Source organism: Rhea pennata, chromosome 11 (genome assembly GCF_028389875.1).
Source record: "Rhea pennata isolate bPtePen1 chromosome 11, bPtePen1.pri, whole genome shotgun sequence".
Lineage (NCBI taxonomy): Eukaryota > Metazoa > Chordata > Aves > Rheiformes > Rheidae > Rhea > Rhea pennata.
The window spans coordinates 15811083-15824143 of record NC_084673.1 but is presented as its reverse complement, the minus strand read 5'-3'; the positions used below and the strand labels follow the sequence as shown (position 1 = coordinate 15824143).

The window sequence follows — 13061 nt, the reverse complement described above, 5'->3', positions numbered from 1 at the left end:
ATCTCATCTTCCTCCTCTGACCTCAACAAATCACGGTTTCTCTGCTGAATCTTTTAGGGTTGCCGCTTCCGCGATACCCCCGTGTCCCCCGTGCGTCCGTGGCTGCCACCTCTGCAGCGGCCCTCTCCATCAATCTGCTGCCGGCGGGCCAGAAGCAGCGTGCGCCGCGGCTGCTGGGGGCTGCCGCGCGAGGAGGGTGCCGCCGGCCCCTCTGCGCCCCGCTGGGCCTTCGTCCTTGGAGGCAGGGAGTTGGCCTGCGTTTTGCTCTCCTCTGCTCAGTCTCTGGTTTGCACCAAGCATGTAGGATTTTAATCATCTCTGAGACTTCTGTCTTCCTGCCAGTTTTGGTTGGAATGGGCTGGCAAGGTTAAATTGGGGGTGGGTGCAAGGACAGCACAAACAATCAAGCCTTTTGTTCTTGAGAAACCTGGCTCAGTAAGCTCCGGTCTTTGGTACCGGAGGAAGGCTTGCAGATCTCCGGAATTCTGTGTGCCTCCGGGAACCCGAAGGTTCGGAACCTAGGAGGCAATACGGACGCTCAGGAGGCAGGATTTTTGATGTATTGTTTTCATATACTGTTTTTTTTTTTTTAATCGTTTTTGTTGATTGTGGTGACCTAGCTTGCGATACTTAAATATGTGCATTGACAATGCTGTAGAGTTTCAGCTGATCTTCCAAAAATTTTCTCCTGTGTTTATTACCAGATTTATCCTAAGGAGCAATGAGCTGTTGGTAGTATATTTTGACATCTGGATGTGGATGATAGAACGTGCAAAGAAGCTGCCAAAGGAAGTTATTTTGGAACTGATGGATGATTAAACTTTCAGAGTCATTTTGAATGTGAATAGAATTAGAAGAAGATGTTAACGCAGCGATGCCAGTTTTTAAAGTTTACATTATACCCATAAACCAGGCTACAGGTATTTGCTACTCAGCTTTTCTCCAGCAAACTGGATGCTGAGTGGAATGGTCAGGTTGTTTTCCTGTTTTTTTCTACTTTTTCCTTCTTGACAGATGTTTTGTGATGCGATGCAGCTGGTTGCACTGGCTATTGCCATTACAAACTACAAGCAACGAGGTCATGTTCATCTGTCCTTCATCCACGGCTTTAGGAAGAGAGCAATTTCTGTGAAGGTTGGGTAGTGACCTTTGCAGTGAGCGCTGGGTAGCGGTAGAACAGTTGTTTTCAGGCAGTGTTACACATGGGGACACGTTGCCGTGATGGTGTAGGTTAATTTGTCCTGTCCCAGAGTCCAGCTCAAACCTGCAAAGGGTTGTGTGACTGGAGTTTCTCCAGTGGAGAAAGCATTGAATCTATATACATTTTTTCAGTGAGAAACTTGGTACAAGCAGGATTTGTTCCCTTTGAGAAATTTGACCTTTCATGGGGCAAATTCAGGTGCAATAAATTTAGCAGAAATTCCCATTGATTTCAGTGGGACCAGAAGAGAGTCAGCAGCATGCAAGACCTCAAGTGTTAGGAGATGTATAAGGAGCTGTTGGTGGAAGTCCTGCAGGGAGCCATCACAAACTGGATTGGGGCCAGTCTAGTGCAGTCGAGAGCAGGTCACAGGAGAGCAGGTGAGTCCCTGGCCTGTGCAAGGGCTCTGCATTTATTTTACCCAACTGTGTATTTCACTATATGGTGAACTTCACTATATGGTGCATTGAACAAAATGAACCTGGATTATTTAAATAAGACAAGGCAAGGAGATGAGAGTTTCAAAATCTGGTAAAGCTTTTCCAGAGGTTAGCCTTTTGCTACCAGTTCTTCAAACAAGTTATTGGCCGCTTTTGTTGTGCGGTTGATGGCAATAGCTCTTCGTTGCCATTTCATGTTCCTCAGCTCTTCAGCTGTAAAGCATTTAGCTATTTTTTTTCCTCTCAGGAGTTCACTGTTCATTTCTGTTCATGCCTTGATTGACTTCAGTCCCTGAAAGTAATACAGAGAATTGGAAGATACGGCATTGAAAAGCAACTGCTGGTAGCTGTTGAGGAACTGTTGTTGCCCATCCAGCCTTTAGTTTGCTCAGGAAGAGAGCCTTTGCCAACTGGACCTCTGCTATATGAAGCTGATTAGTTTAGGAAAGAATAAAACCAACGCTCTTTTCAAATTCAGATTTTTCTTTAGGAAAGTAAACTTGGAAGCACAATTCTTTCTTAATTTTATTGGATAAGCAAGGTATACTTGACTTCTTTTTAGAATAATTAAATAGTCTGGTTTCATTTTGGAAAACAACTTTCTACTGAAAATCTCCCCACACTTTTTAACTCATTCTCCCTGGAGCTTCGTGGCCCATCTGGCCAATAGGGTTTTTGAAGAGAATAGGAACTGACTGCTGGCAAGATTAGTGTCGTGTAGTTTATCTTATACAGAGCTCATTCAGGAATCTAGTGACGGATGTGTTTTTTCACAGACTAATTGTGTCCATTAGCTCCCTCCGTATTTTTGCAGATGATGCCTCAAATGGAGCCAAAGGGAGACACTGAGAATAGGTGCCCACAGCCCCAAGTGAAATACTGTGCGAAGACATGCATGTGTGTGTAAAAAAAAAAAAAAAATAAAAGTAAGAGCGCTTTTTTGGGGCAAGAGAAACCCATCAAATGCCCCACAGATTTTTAGTACTGGAGCATCTGGTTAGTATTTTCCCAGTACATTTTACTGCTGCTCAGCACCGCGGCTAAGGGGCTGCCTGTGCCCTGTAGAGCCGAGTTTGCTCCCTCGCACAGGGACACACATCCATGTGCCATTGTAATCTGGGCAAGGAAAACAGCAGGGCTGGAGCGAAAAAGTAAATCACCTTTAAAATTGTTGTAGGTGCAGTCATCTCAGCTGGAATTTGCTGTTAAATCGTATATTCTGCCTGCCTTAAATTCCATTAAAAAACCCTCTAAAACCACAATTTTAACCTGTGCAGAGCCTCATCCATATTTTGCATTGTATGCAAGAGAAAATTCAATTAAATTACAACATTTATGGTACACAAAGGATTTTTATTATGATTTTTAAAAATTCAGTAATACAATTACTGAGAGTATACACGCATGCAAAGTTAAATTTATGTGAGACAGAAGGCTCTGGCAGAGTGAATCTGGGGAGGCTGCATTACTTCCAAAGTTACAACATGAATTTCATAACGTGGGATTCGTAATTGGTCTGTGCAGCTTGACCTTCAGAGCTTCGTGGTGGTGCTGAGCCAAGAAAACACCTCCTTGGGGCCGCTGCCGCGAGAGGCCGGCCGCCGTGAAGTCGGACCTCCGCTCCCTTTGAGCGGGAGGGGGCCGGGAGGCGCGTTCAACCGGTCGCGGCGGAGTCCGGCAGAGACGGGCTGCGTGTGGATGTCCTGTGGTTCCCTGCGCTTCTGTAAATGCATGAGTCAGATGGAGAAAATTCACTAGGGTGGAGGAATTTCTACCTCACCCGAGACGTAGTTTCTTGACGGGCCTCGGACGGTTGAAATGAGAGGTTTCCAAAGCCCGAGTTTGTCCTTTTTTTTTTTTTTTTTTTTTTTTTCTCCCCTAAACTGTTTGTTTTCCCGGATGAGCAGAACGTGGGTGCCGCAGGCCTCTGCACTGGGTGCCGGGGCGTTTGCAGCCCACGCACCTCCCGCCACGGGCACCGCCAAGCCCAGGCTCCGGAGGAAGAAAGACTCCTGTGTTCGCAAAATCGCCGCTTTCTTGGCATGGCTCGATAGCAGCATCCTTATTATAATTGCATTTCTGAGGTTGAGAGCCCTACAGTATGTTTCAACAGATGTTAAGAGGCGTGACAAATGTTTAAGCCCTGGATGAATGGCAAGGCTGTTTAAACTGTTACTTATGTAAGTACTGAAATTTAGGCTTAAAGAAATCGGGTTTAATGTCCCAATAAATAAAACGTGAGGAAGGGGGATAAACTGAACAGCTTGCTTTTCGCACCTCTCCTCCCATTCGCTCGCGAAGTTGGTCCCCAGATGCGCGTGCAGCCGCGGCGGCTGCTTTGCTCCCTGCGCGGTCGTGGCAGCCCCGGTGCTGCTCGCCTTTCCTGCCGTCTGGAAACTTCCCGGGGCAGCAGGACTTCTGAAGAGCCGTGGCTGAGTGCCGGGGAAGCCGTGGGGATGGGGACTTCCCAAAGCCCTCTAAATGCGCAGCGGGGTGCGGGAGGTGACACTGCCTTCTGATAGCCACCCTGATTTTGACTAAGTAGTGGACAAAATTCCTTTCTTCACACCACGACTAGAGTAGCCTGGTATTTTCACAAGTGCTTTGCAGTTAGCAAGCTCAATCCTATGTGCCTTGCCTCGGGGTGGGGGGCAGATTTCAGCACGTGCTGATGCTTTTGAACCCCCCAGTTGATCTCTAGTTCCCTCTTTGACGGTTCAGCAGTAGCCTTGTATGGTCTGTATTTTGTATGGGGCTGGTAGTCTGATCAAAACTGAATAACATACTGATACTGCAAGAACGCAGATATTCAAATACGTGTTTGTTAAAGGGCTTCAATCCATTCTTTTGTTTCATTTTCTTTTCCTGCTGGTGTGCAGTCAAACACAGACAAAGCAAACAATCTGCGTTTCCACTTGTGCAATGGGAGGAAATAGGAACTGAGATGGTTTAAAAAAAATTGGATGCAGAAACTGCTTCTGGTAGCTGACTGCCTTCTTGGGTTTTGCAGTTCATGAGGGCTGTGGTATAGTCATTTGCAGTGGGGGGGAGAAAATGTCCTTTGCCTCCAGTGATCAAGGTTGTTCTGCCTGGTATCATTCAAATGACCCTGATTCATCCCTCTCCTCTGGCCCATGTGGACTATAACTGATAAAAGTTATATATTGTGTGCTCTTCTCTTGGCTAATGTGCTGCTATTTTAATATATAGGAAGCCGTGTATATTAAAAGCTGTTAACTAGCTGTCTTCTGTAGTGTTGTGAGTTACACTGATCTTTTTTTTTTGTTTGTTTATTCAAGCATGTGACATAGTTGAGAGGAATTCCAAATTTTTATGCCTGTTAACCCTTAAACTTTATAAAGCTAATATTTTCACTTCAGATTAGCCCAAAATATTTATGTGTTTGAGACAAGAAAAAACAAAGCTGGGGGAAAAAGCAGTAGGAGAGGTAGAGTGGCCTGCTTTGCGCAGAAACAGGGCAGTGGTGCTTGCGAGGAAGGAAGCTCATTTTTCGCTGAATAGTCAACTCATTTTTGCTACATACATTTGCTAATCTTTACAAAATTATCCTATTTTTGATTTCGAATGCAGTGCAACATCTTGATTGTTGAGTAATTTTCTTTATAAATAGTACATAGCTCTTATAATTCTGCATTAACTTGCTTTATAGTCCACTAGATGTTATTAATTAAATTCATTCTCTATATATCTATATGCAAACCTGTTAGTTTCACTATTAATGTTTTATGAATTCAGTTTAGGGGCATACTAAATAGAGTTCAGCTTTATGGTTTAGCCTGTATTTCTTCTGAAAGTGTGATAAATCTTACCTAACTTCCTGGAACATATCCAATGATAAAACAAAATGAGAATTGGCATATATAGAGAAAAAAAAAACAACACGTAAACCTTGAAGGGCATGTCTTGATTTACAGTGTATTAATACTTACGTCATTGACCACACTGGCCAGCTGTGGACAAGGGTGGCCTTTGCATGTTTTATCTTCCCTGGTGAGAAGATGCCTTTGGTTAGTTCTGAAGCCAATATCCCATTTAAGTCAATCAAGCAGTCCCAGCTCAACCTGAGACTTCGGTTGGTGGTGTCTACTGTTAGACAGCCCAAGAGCAGTGCAGATCCTTCAGGCTGCTGAAGTAGCAGCTCAGGAGCTTGCTGTGATGCAGCAGTCTGGGCTCTCTGCTCTTGCTATCACTGCATTAATAGCAGAGACAGCTATCCCAGTGCCATTCGGGGAGGGTGCTTACGGTGGACAGGGAAGGGCGAATATTTTCTCCAGTTACTGCCCTAGCAGGAGTGTTCACGCTACCTTGTTTGGGGTGAGACTCAGGACTGTCTGGAAGCTGGGTGCTGAAGGGAGGGTGTGTGCGAAAGGACAACTTTGTTGCATCCACATCGTCAGCATTGCCTGGAATAGAAGCAGCGTTCAGGCAGTGCAGCTGGGCTGCGGTTTTGCAGAAGTCCCTGCACCTTGTGCTGCTGGTGTGAGAGCAGTCACTTAGAAGGAGGGCGTGCTACGGCTGGGAAAGGGCGCAAAGGGTTACGCCAGAGCTGACCTGGGGCAAGGCCTGGCCTTTCACATCTCAGTACCTCTCAGTGTCAAAAAAAAAGGGGGAAGAAATGGTCTAGAGGAATACAAGAGTTTGATTTACATCTCTAGAGTACAACAGACATCCAAAGACACTGTGACAGAAGTGTCACCAAGACTTGATGATGCCAGTCAAAGTAGGCTTTCAGGGGCCATGGTCAGAAGTGTAGCCCCATTCCCACCAGGCCAGAGTCCTGTGTTCTTCATGAGGGTTAAAAAGAAAACTTTTTGAAACTGATAATTATCTACGAAGGATTGAAGGTCTTTTTTCCAATGCAGCTGTCAGAATTGGTTTTGTAGATTGTTCATTATAGTTTTAAATGATGCAGTCCCGAAGAATTTGATCATTACTGAAATTCAGTGTGAGTTTTCAGTGCATGAACTACTCTGAGCTCTGGCTCAGACCATTAACTAGCAAAAATAAGCTATAAACTTCCAAGCTCTTAATATCTTGTTCCTTGCTATTTATTCCTGTCCCATTTAAAGTTTCTCATTACTAGTGTTTTTTTTTTTAGCTGGAAGGCTCCAGCTATGACTACAGTAGGTTATCTCATGTCCTTCCTCTTGGCTCTTTGGTACTGGCTGCCAAGAAGAGGAGTGCAAACCAGTCTTCCTGGCAGAGCTTTCTTACAAACTGTCATAGAGTGACGCTTTTCAGCACCAAAACACTGCAGCTCCAGGTGTCCAGGCTCGGTACACTTGTTTACGTTAGTCAAGACCCCAGGGAACAGCAGGATGTCCGCTGTGGGCAGCCGTGTGCTGGAAAACAGTGGCTGTGTCTAGACTGCAGTGAAAGGGCAGTATATCTGCCAGTTTTATGCACTTGGCATCCTGCACCGTGCCCAGGGGAGCCCACGGCAGCTGTGCTGGAGGCTGCTCCTGCCTATCTGCAGCCTGAGCGATCGGCAAGGCTGGCGTTGGCTGGCCAGCTCCGGGGTTGGCGTTAGCAAGCGTTGCTCATCTCTTCTAAAGAGCTAGATCTAAGCAAAAAAGACCTCTCTAGGTGGAAGGGGAAACAGAAGGATCGTGACTTCGTTAAGGTCGTGTGGAACAGAATATGGAGTTTCCTGAAGCCCTGTGCAGAGTTGTTCATTTGGCGTGTAGTCTCTTAAAGGCTTTCCTTGTGTTACCAGGGTGGAAGGACTGGTGAGGAGAGGTGCGAAAGGGTGGGTCCCATCCTTCGGGCCCCGGAAACCTGAGCTCATGATCTGTCAGCAACTGCAGGGCCACACACTGATTTACCTGACATGGGCTCAGATTTCAAAGTTTGTACGTGAGCTTTGAACCAGAAACCAACGGCTGAAGTTCCCTGCAGTAACAGCTTGCAGTGAACAGCTGGGCCTTCACCCTGCTCTGGGAGGGTGGCTTTCCAGGCTGCCCTGGCTGTCCTGAGAGAAGAGCCTTTGCATGAAAAAGTCCTCTGGTCTTGCAAGCCACCTTGATCAGTCAGGATTTGCTCTTAAATACAGTCCCTAGAAGTTCCTGTAAGTCCTAGAAGTGGTATCTACCAGCTTTCTGGATTGCACAGGCAGGCAGTGCTGTCTAAAGGGTCACCTGGGACTCACGTGGCCCCTGCACAGGTGTTTCCAGCTGTTTGTGCCTGTACGCAGTGTCTGTGCTCTGCACGTGCAATGTGGCTGATTACAGTGTGTATTTGATGTGAAATTGCCCTGGGTGTGAGCACCAAGGTGCATGTTGGCAAGTGCCAAGGCTTCTGGCATATCTGAGATATTCCTGCACATAGAGTCTTGCAGCTTTGCCAAACCCTGCTTTTAAGGGAGGGAAAGTTGAGGCTGTGCTTCTGGCTCTGGAAAGGAAATGGAGACAGAGCGGACTTCCACATGGTCAGAACTACCAGCCGTGTGTTATGCTGGGGTCCTAGGGCAGACAGCCCCTGTTCTTCGCATGCACTTTTTCCTACTGCAGCTAAATGGGGATAGCTACATCAAACAGACCCAGAAATGTGGAAATAAATGAGCACCCGTTGCTAAAGGAAGCATGTGATAAGACTGCTGCATGCTGCTTTGGCACCAAGCGCAGCATTGAGAGGAGGGGAAGGTGGTCAGTCACAGGACATCTGTGTTGCATGTTCTATACTTTATATTGTCCATTTTGGATCTGTCAGATCACTAGCAAGTAGACAGCCCTGTAGGAGCTGTTGTTCACCCCTGGGAGAAGAGAGATGTGCAAGAGATTAGAAGGAAGTTATCAAACCAGACTTTCCAGATGTGATCCACTGGTGGAAGCATCTTACGATCTCAGATGTATGTTGCTGAGAACTGGGGCCTTGGTTATCTATAGTGGTCTGAGCCTGAGAGTCCAAGAAATTTTTGCTTGGGCCTAATAGGAAGAAGTATTGTTCATAACTGAGTGCATCTTTATAGAAGTATACTTAATTCCCGTAGAGCCCTTTTATCAGCTAATAGCTTGACAACTAATGCTGGTACTCTTTTTTGATCAACAAAGAATAATAATGTGTCTTGACTCTCAGCAGATGATGTAGATAAATGTTGCCTTTATCTAAATGAATTAAGAAGGCAAGTACATACGTAGTAGAAATAACATCAAATGATCTGTCCCATTCCACATATATGTCTCCCTGCTGAAATAATGCAGTTGGAGCTCAGCAGAGCCAGAGCTCTGGCGTGAAGCATCTCCCGCAAACATGGCCATGATGAGCAGGGTGCAGGTTTGAAAAATGCATATAGCTGACTCCAGGTTTGCAGAGTGTTACTGTAGTGACTAACTGGCAATTGCAACAGACTTTATGTGGGGATATTTTGGGCAAGAGAGGAGGAATTTAGCTGAGCTCAAAGCTAATGGGGGAATTCCTTCCAGCTTGGGCACCTCACTGCAGTGTAGGCAGGTGCTTCAATTTTAGAAAGTCATTGAGCTTCAGAATTGTTCAAGTCTACACTCTGTATGAGCTTGATAGTGTTTAATACTGTATTCTTGGGTAGGAATATGCATGATTTGCAGATGGAAGTATTGAATGTTTTGGCTGCATTCTCAAGAGTTGCAATGTGTCAAACTAAACTTCTGGTTGAAAGATGAAACCTTTTGTTAGTGAAACAGGGTCCCACAGACCACTCCACTCTGCCTAGTTTCTGAAGAAATGTGCACTGGATCTTAAATCCCAGCAGACTGATTCCCTTTAGTGATCTGGAGAGGATGAGCTCCCACAGAGGGCTGGTAGTGCAATACCTCTTGTGCTTCCTTCCCTTGGAATGTCTCTCTGGATTAAACCAAAAAGGATGAACTTTTGTAGGTTGTCTTTTCTCTGGAAGTAAGTGTATCTGTTGATCTCATTTAGTCAGGAAACAGTTAAAACAGGCAGTGGCTCCTAGGAGCTTTAAACAAAAAACTCAAAATACCACCTCTATAAAAACAATTCAAACATGCTTAACTTTGTGGCTGCAACAGAAGTAGCAATGTGTATCGGTTCCCATGAACTCCGCCTAACCTCTGAGATTTATTGATAAATGAGAAAATAAGGGGCCAGGCGCTGAAAACTTTCCTTACTTAGGCACTGGTCTCCATGCTTTAACAAGAACTCCAGGATGTTTACTGCTTTTAAAGATACCAAGGAAAACAAGCTTGAAGCACTTTGAGAAGTCAGTATAAAAGACAGAAACCTGTGATTTTAATTCCGACTGCCAGAGTAGTCATAGTGTGTGCATTAAAGCAACTGTAACATGCAATTTGTTAGGCTGCTCCGTTAAGCTGCGCAGGCATTACAGAGTCTTCCTCATGCGAGCACCTGCCCTCCCGAGCGCGCGTGAGCCTCGTGGCACGCAGCCTTGCAGTAACGCGCTCGCCTTTCCGTGTGCAGCCACTGCTAGTGGGAAGATACCCTGTGGGGACCGTGGGCGCCTGGGACATTAGACATCGTTTCTGCTCCTTTTTCATAACCAGTCAACTAGAGTCTGGAGAGGAGAAGGCTCTCTTGAACAACATATAGGAAGTCTCCTGGGTGCTTTGATTATTTTGTCTCCAGTGCCTATTACCACATTTCTTACTGCCTTTTCCTTTGGCATTGTTTAAAGGTGCAAATGATGGTGTGTGCTATGTAATTCTGCTGTGTTGTGTTTGTTAGGTGTATGAGCAAGGGCAGAGACTTTTGAGGAGCTCCATCTCTCTGTCCAAGATAAGGACCTGAAACTGGACTATGAATCTTTTATCTTAGGAAAAGATGCAAGTATAATTGAAATCCATTGATCATGTTGTGCCAAAGTGGTGTTAAAATTAGTATCTGATGATTAAAATGTTGTATATACTTAGCTATCCTTTCCAAGGTATTTTGATTTTTTTTAATTATTATTTTTTTCTTTTTTTCTGGTCTCAGAATCCATCCCTCTCAGATAAATGATGAAAGATAGATGCAAACTTATCTGTATGTTAATCTTTCTGTGAAGTTAACTTGCTGCCTTCTGCATTTCCCTGCACAAATTTCCAGGGCGGGGGGAGGAGGGAAGTCCTGACCTCCTTCGTCGCAGCCAAAAAATGTGGAAATCTCTTTTCCAAAGCTGTGATAATAGTTGTTGAAAATAAGTTATGATTTGAAAATCGAAGCGAACTAGCAGGAATGAGTTTTTGTGGCTTCTTTACTCTCTGCTCTTCTCCTTTTCCCCTCTTGTGAAGGTTTGGAGTCTCATATGCATTGAGCCTCTCTGTTTTGCTGCAGCCTAAAGGAGTGTAAAAGAGCACATGAGGGTGAGAAGTGCAGGTAGTTAATGTAATTTACCTCCTCCGTGTAAAGGCGTCTTTCCCCCGTCAGAGAGCGTTTACTGCAGGTGAGCCTGTGCGGAGGGATGGCTGGATATGGGCCAGTGCGTTTCCCTGAGGCTAGCAGTAACTTTGCTGTGTGTGAGGAAGAGCTGGCGCTGAGACAAGTAGGGGGAAGGATCCTGCCCGCCCTGCGCGGAGCCGGCGGAGCGCGCCTCGGCCGGCAGCCGGCCCCGGCAGGCGTGGGAGCTGTCGGAAGCGCAGCAGCAGGCGGGAGCTGCGCAGCGCCGTTAGGGCGAGCACGTGTGTTGTGCCGAGGTGAAGCGTGACCCACGCAGCAGAAGGATGTGCTGATTTCTTTCCCGCGAATGCTAGTTTTCCAAACCATTTTTTTCAAGATTTAGCATTTCTCATCTACAATGGTAAAAGTAAGTGAGAACAGCAGGTTTGCTTGCAGCAGAGATGACTGTGGCTTCAAGATAAAGGATGTCTGCGCTACAGAGGAAGAGTTGACCAGGTCTCATGTTTGGAAATCAAAATTGAATGTCAAGCCTTTCCCTCTTCCTTATTCTGATGAATTTCCAGTATCCTGTACAATGCTAATGTACTGCTGATTTCTCTTCTCTTCTCTTCTCTTCTCTTCTCTTCTCTTCTCTTCTCTTCTCTTCTCTTCTCTTCTCTTCTCTTCTCTTCTCTTCTCTTCTCTTCTCTTCTCTTCTCTTCTCTTCTCTTTTTTCTCTTCTCTTCTCTTCTCTTCTCTTCTCTTCTCTTTTTTCTCTTCTCTTCTCTTCTCTTCTCTTCTCTTCTCTTCTCTTCTCTTCTCTTCTCTTCTCTTCTCTTCTCTTCTCTTCTCTTCTCTTCTCTTCTCTTTTTTCTCTTCTCTTTTTTTTTCTCTTCTCTTTTTTTTTTCTCTTCTCTTTTTTTTTTCTCTTCTCTTTTTTCTTTTCTCTTTTCTTTTCTGTAAAGAAGAGAAACACGTCTTCTTGCTTTATAATTATGACAGTCAGTGTTGATTCTTGACATAATTCTTGGCAGAATATGCGGCATCCCAAGTGAGGCTTGTCAGCCAGATGGGTTGGTTGCCTGCAGTTCATAGCAGCCAGGGCCGTGGTGTTATCAGCACAGGCAAACTTTGGGGAGTTAAATCAGGGTGCCGGCATGTCTAGCAGCCCTGGATTTTGTGGAAAGCCCTATATTCCCGCTATATTGCCAAGGCGTTCAGTGCCTGGAAACGTCTGCAAACAACGGCCCCCGCCAAAGGCGCAGCGCCCCAGCGGAGGAAGCTCGCTCGCCGGGCTTGACGTCAGCCGCCGTGGGTGCTGACCGAGCGCAGGCATCCGCCGGGGCCGGCGCCCCGGGCGCGCGATCCGCCGTGGGGCGCGCGGGGGCGTGCGCCGGGGCCCGGCGAGGGTGTGCCTCGTTTATCTTCCGCCTGAGGTCTGCGGTTACACATAAATCTTGTCGTTCTTGCTGATGAGAAAGAGCTTTGCAATCCCAGGAGTGCTTCCACAGAAAGAGGACGCTTAAAATATACAAAAACTCAGCAGGATTTAGTTTTCTGTAACAGAAAACATGACTGTGACATACTGCCTGAGAACAAGGAATCATTTTTCTTTGATGCAAAATTGCTTATTCCTACAAACAACACTCGTATGCAGTTTTGAACAGATAGATCCTGGGTTTTAAAATGACATCAACCCAGCTTTTAATTTTGCAGGCGTAAATTGCACCTGCAAATCATTTTGTCTATGAACTGCAGCATTTCATGTTTGCTTTCCTGATTTTCTGTGGCTTACTTAACTGATGCCAGTTATTCGATGTTAGTTACTTCAGTGTGCAGCTTTTCAGGCAGTTATTTCAGGAATAAAATTGCAGTCTCAAAGCTTCAAACCCATTTTGAACATTTAGGCCATAAGGGAATGATGGAGGGGAAGAGTTAGGATGTGCAGCCAATCCACTGGTCACACAGATCTCTCGATACCATCCGGCACTACGAGATTAGTGTTGGTTGTTGTGACAGGATGCTTGTACTTCGCATCAACTTGATCTAACCAGACTGCAAAATTGTACAATTTACAGCAAGATTTCTGA

General features: G+C 45.5%; 1 protein-coding gene across 3 annotated transcripts in view; it reads left to right on the top strand.

Annotated features, from left to right (window-relative positions):
* NRK (Nik related kinase) overlaps positions 1–13061 on the top strand; it is a 100672-nt gene that overhangs the window by 18341 nt on the left and 69270 nt on the right. The window lies entirely within an intron of this gene.